Below are 6,000 nucleotides of genomic sequence, written 5' to 3' on the forward strand. Positions count from 1 at the left end.
AGTTTGAGGAGCCACAAGAACCTGAGCCATTGGTCATACAGCACAAAGTTGGCCTTGCTTTCCACTGCCCTTGCCCATTATTCAGACAGTACAGGTTTGGTGGGAAGAGAGAGCTCATAGGATTAGAGATTTAAGGTGAAAAGGAGCATCAAGTCCACCTAGTTTAGCCCGTTCATCAATGAAAAAATTGAGGCTTATAGAGACTTAGGTAAATTGGTAGAACACCAGAAAGATAAAAAAAAGGTCGCTAGAGAGATAGAAAAGGCATTTATTAAATGTTTGCTGTGAGCCAGGTATTAAGTTTTAAACACTGGGCATTAAAATCCAAACAAAGGGAAAGACTTCCCTGGCCTCAAAGATCTTTCATCTGAGTGAGGAAAAGAGCAAATAAAAAGCAGCTGGAAAAGGGGGTGGTGAGGAATCGGACACAGGCAGAAGTGTGGAGAGCCAGAGATGGCAGTAAGAGAGGGGGGAAAGAGGGTACATCAGGAACTCCACAGCCATGTTCTTAATAATAATGCTAAGATGGAGCCACAAAGGAGCCCTTAGCCACAAAGTCAGGGATTATTAATCTGAGATCCACTGATAATTTCCAGGGGTTCATGAAAACTTGGATAGGAAAAATGGTATATTTATTTTCAATAACTTCTAATCAAAACAGCATTTCTTTCAGTGATTTAAAAGTACCAGACTGCTGGCCAAGGGCTCCATGACTCAGAAATGTGTAGAGGGCCAGTATTGAATAGCAATAGTCTGGTCCAGGTATTAATTACTCTGTTGGGACGATAGATTCAAACTATCTCCCTAACATTGAATTATAAAGACATACTTGAGATAAATTTAGGATCATCTTGATGGAGAATGCATGGGCAGGAACAAGACATGTTAACTATACTATTTACCCCTTAACAATGAATTAAAGACATACTTGAGGTAAATACATTAGTGTAATAATTTCTGCTATTTACTGCTCTTTCCACAAGTACTTTGGTATTGGTAAACATTACAACTATTCGGTTGGTATTGATGAGCATCACAACTATGCTATTTATATTCTGTTAATAAGTACCTTAGTATTGATAGTTAAGGTGGATACTGAAATGTCAAAGTGTGGATTGTGCATTAACCCTGGGATATATGATGTCACCTGAAAGTAGCTGATAATAATGTAATAGTTGTTTAAAGAGTATATAAACCCCGGTCCTCAGATTAATAAATGGAGATTGCAAAGCATATCTTCTGCCTGGCCTCGGATATTCATTCACACTCTCAGTATTCCCTGGAGCTGTTACTCCAACAGAAATGAAGAAGCCTAGAAATCTGGGGGAGTGTCTGGAGGAATGTTGAAGACAGGAAGGGGTGGGAGGGCTAGGGTAGAGCAAGGTAAGACTCACTTGAAGGCTGAAGAGTTGTCTTTACTGAGTAATGGCTCCAGTGAATTTGCTTTTTGTAGTTTTGTAGACTGAGAAAAAGTCCGCCCCCTTATAAGTGCAATGTGGCAGAGTGTGTGAAGAACTGGTCTCTGGCATGGAGGACACATATGATCTCTCTGGTTCTGGGTGGCATTTGCTCTGTCAGTTATCCAGGTACCTCTAAGTTAGTGATAAGCAGAGAAGATGCTGACATGATCAGGGGAGAGCTTTCCTCATCCAGTGGCTTCTTCTACCAGTATAATCATAGGTGCAAACCCTTTCTCTATCCCTACTCAATTAACTTGAGCACCTTCACAGGAGCTCCTCTTTTGCTTCCTTCTATAGTACTTATGATGGATTCATTAGCAAATCATCATTTAGCATTCATCAAGTGCCTGATCTGGAGCTCTGATATTCTAATTTTCCTATTCCTAAGGATTATTCTTTGTGGACTGTAAAAATTATGGTTGGGAAGTTCTGGAGGGAACCCTGAGGGAGTTTGGAGGGGAAGTGAGCTATGAGTTTCTCCTTGGAATTTAACCTGGCCTCTCCAAGCTCAGAGTTTGGGGTTCTAGTATACAAATTATAGCCATAAGATAAAGTGTTCTGGATACTTGGAGGAGGTTTTTTTTTTTTTTAATGGTGAAAAGTAATTTGACAATTCTTTACTTGTATAGGTCAGTCAAATTTTTCAGAAAGTCATATATTTTTACCTGATCTAAGTCTTTAGTGGTACATTTTCTAGATTTTTTTTTTGGGGGGGGGATTTTGTGAAGGGAAGCTCGATAGTAGTGGTTCTATCACTTTGCCATCTCCACTCTATCTTAAGGTAAGATATTTTTTTAATGATGCCTGGTCATTTCTTCTGGAAAGAACTAGTAGAGCTTCCAGGGTCATCTTAAAAATTGGACTCTATGGAACCCCAGAGATTCTACTAAAAAAGTATTAGAAATAATTCATAACTTTAGCAAAGTTGCAGGATATAAAATAAATCCCCATAAATCCTCAGCATTTTTATACATCACCAACAAAATCCAACAGCAAGAGCTACAAAGAGAAATTCCATTCAAAATAATTTCAACAGATAAAATATTTAATCTATTACCAAAGGAAAGTCGAATTATATGAAAAATTACAAAAACTTTCCAAAAATAAAGCGACTTAAAACAATTGAAAAATTATGTTTGGATGGGCGAGGAATATAAAAAGATGACAATTTCCTAAACTAATCTATTTATTTAAAAGGCCAATCAGACTTCCAAGAAAATATTTAATGATCTAGAAAAATAACAAAAAATTCATATGGAATAATAAAAGGTTGAGAATCTCAAGGAATTAATGAAAAAAAAATCAAATGAAGGTCCTAGCTTAAAATCTAAAACTATATTATAAAGCAGCAGACCAAAACCATTTGGTATTGGCTAAGAAATAGATTAGTTGATCAATGGAATAGGTTAGGTTCACAAGACAGAATAGTCAACTTAGTGTTGACAAACCCAAAGATCCTAATTTTTGGGCTAAGAATTCATTATTTGACAAAAACTACTGGGATAACTGGAAATTAGTATGGCAGAAATTAGACATGGACCCACACTTAACTTAACACCATATACCAAGATAAGATCAAAATGGGTCCAATTTAGGCATAAAGAAGAGATTATAAAAAATTAGAGGAACATAGGATGTTTATTCTCAGACTTGTGGAGGAGGAAGAAATTTTGACCAAAGATGAACTAGAGATTTACTGATCACAAAATAGGAAATTTTGATTATATCAAATTAAAAAGCCTTTGTACAAACAAAATAATGCAAACAAGATTAGAAGGGAAGCAACAAACTGGGAAAACATTTCACGTTAAAGGTTTGATAAAGGCCTCATTTCCAAAATATAAGAATTGACTTAATTCATAAGAAATCAAGCCATTCTACAATTGATAAATGGTCAAAGGATATAACAGCAAATTTAGATGATGAAATTGAAAACTATTACCACTATATGAAAGAGGTTCCAAACACTATTGATCAGAGAAATGCAAATTAAGATAACTCTGAATATACTACAACCTGCGATTTTTAAGAAGGAAAAATAATGATGAATGTTGGAGGGGCTGGGGAAAACTGGGACACTGATGCATTGTTTGGAGTTGTTCAACCATTCTGAGAAACTGGAATTATGCCCAAAAAGTTATCAAACGGCATACTTTGACCCAGCAGTGCTACTTACTGGGCATACCCCAAAGAGATACTAAAGAAGGAAAGGACCTGTAAAAGCAAAATGGTTGTGGCAGCCCTGTTTGTGGTGGTAGAACCTGAAAATGAATGGATGCCTTAAAATTGAGAATGGTTGGGAAATTTGGTATATGAATGTTGTGGAAATTATTGTTCTGTAAGAAATGACCCAGGATATAAGAGGCTTGGAGACTTAATGAATGATGCTATGAAATGAGCAGAACCAGGGATCATTATATACTTTAACAATGGTCTGTATGAAGAGATTCTGATGGAAGTAAATTTCTTTGACAAAGAGACCTAATCAGTTTAATTGATCAATGATGGATAGAAGACTACACCCAAAGAAAGAACACTGGGAAATGAACAAACTGTTTGCATTTTTGTTTTTTCTTCCGTGTTATTTTACCTTCTGAACCAATTTCCTGTGCAACAAGAGAATGTGTTCTAATAATATATTGTATCTAGGATATATAAAAATATTTAAATATATAGGACTGCTTGCCACTAGGGAGGGGATGGAGGGAGAGGGGAAAATTTGAACAGAAGTGAGTAAGGAAATGTTGTAAAATTACCATGGATGGTTCTGTAATAAAAGTTATTTAATTAAAAAATAAATAAATTTTAAAAAAAGAAACAAAATTGGACTCTCTGATTGGACCTTACCTAATGAGAATCAGTAACTTCATCTCATCCATTCTCAAGTCCTGAATCATATCATGCATAACCAAGAAGGAAAAGTCAAAGGAAAGCTCACTTACCCTACTGACTTTCTTTCTTTGAAGAGTAAATTTGATGCTGCTGTGACTGAATTTGCAATGTACATGTTACCCTGAGCTTGGAAATTGGTAATTCAAGGATAATGATCTCTGGTGGCTGGCTTTTCACTTCACTTCACCTGAGGGACATGGAAAGTTGGTAAACCCAGGTTGACTTGATACGTAGGGATTGTACAAGTTTTCAGAAATTACATATGAAGCTTGATGAGTTCTTTTGGTGATTGTAATATCATCATGTCCAAGATATTGTAAAATACAAGAAAACATCATGTATTTAGAGACAAAACAAAAACTAATTTTTAGTTATCTATGCCAATACCAACACCTGATATTTTATAGCACTTTAAGATTTGCAAAGAGCTTTCTGGACATTTTTTTTTTCTATTTGATTCTCACAAGATACAGTAATTACCTTTAGTTTTCAAGATGAAGAAATTGAGACTCAGAGAAGTCATGTTTTTTGCAGGCTCATTCATCTCATTAAGAATTTATGGCAAAATTCCCATCAGTTTTTTGACTGTTTTGAATGGTATACAAAATAGGAAATACCATCCATCCAAAAATCAATTCCATATGTTTTTGGAATATAGGAATTTCTAACTTTGGATCATCTGATGAAAAGTGAAAGAGGGCCTTATGATACTTCAATATATGCCTCCTTCCAAACTGACATTAAATTTGTGACAATATTTTGGATCCAGTGATTAAACCAGCTATTACTCTTAAGTATGCTGCTTTTCACTTCTTAATGTCTCTCATCTTCTTGTCATCCTGAACACTTGAGAACAGAACTTCTGCTCTGTGTCCAGCATTGCTATGCACTTTAAGAGAATTAACTGAAATAGATAATACAATCCCTGCTCCTCCAGTTCTAAGATTCTGACATTTAAAACAGTTTGATGATGATTTTAGTAGCACTTACTTAGCAAGTCATTTATTAGAGAGTTTCTCATTTTCTTTTTAAAGGGTTATTACATGGATTCCTTTGGACTTCATGATGTGAAATCATCAATTCTTCCTATATATCTTGGGTGTGACATTTTATCTGAGATTTTAGTTCTGTCCTTTCTATCTAAAAATCATTTTGTTGGTCAGAGAAAACAAAATTTGAGTTAAGTAGCTCTCTGTGTTAGTTATCAGGTGGTGCCTGAGCTACAATTTAAAAGAAGAGGTGGACAGAAGAATGGAATGCATCTTAGAAAAGGATTGTGGCTGGTGCAAAAGTACCGAGTTGGAAGATTTTGTGAACAGTATAGAGAAGGCCAGTTGGACTGGATCACAGAGTATGAAAGTGGGGAATAAAAAAAAGTCTAGAAGGTTAGGTTGTGGCCAGGTTGTATAGGGCTGGGGATGCCCTAAACTATAATATATTATATATCTAAGGTTTAACTCCCTTTTGACCACTTTCCAAGTCTTCAGAGAGGGCACAAAATGAATAACAAAAACATTCAGTTATAAAACTGATAGCAAACCGAAAGCATAGAAGATTTACAGATAAGCCTCTACCAGACACAGAACTAAGGACTTGGAAAATGAGTTATATTGACTCAAAGGTAAGAGATAAAATTGTTTCATTTTCA

Source organism: Sarcophilus harrisii, chromosome 6, assembly GCF_902635505.1.
Source record: "Sarcophilus harrisii chromosome 6, mSarHar1.11, whole genome shotgun sequence".
Lineage (NCBI taxonomy): Eukaryota > Metazoa > Chordata > Mammalia > Dasyuromorphia > Dasyuridae > Sarcophilus > Sarcophilus harrisii.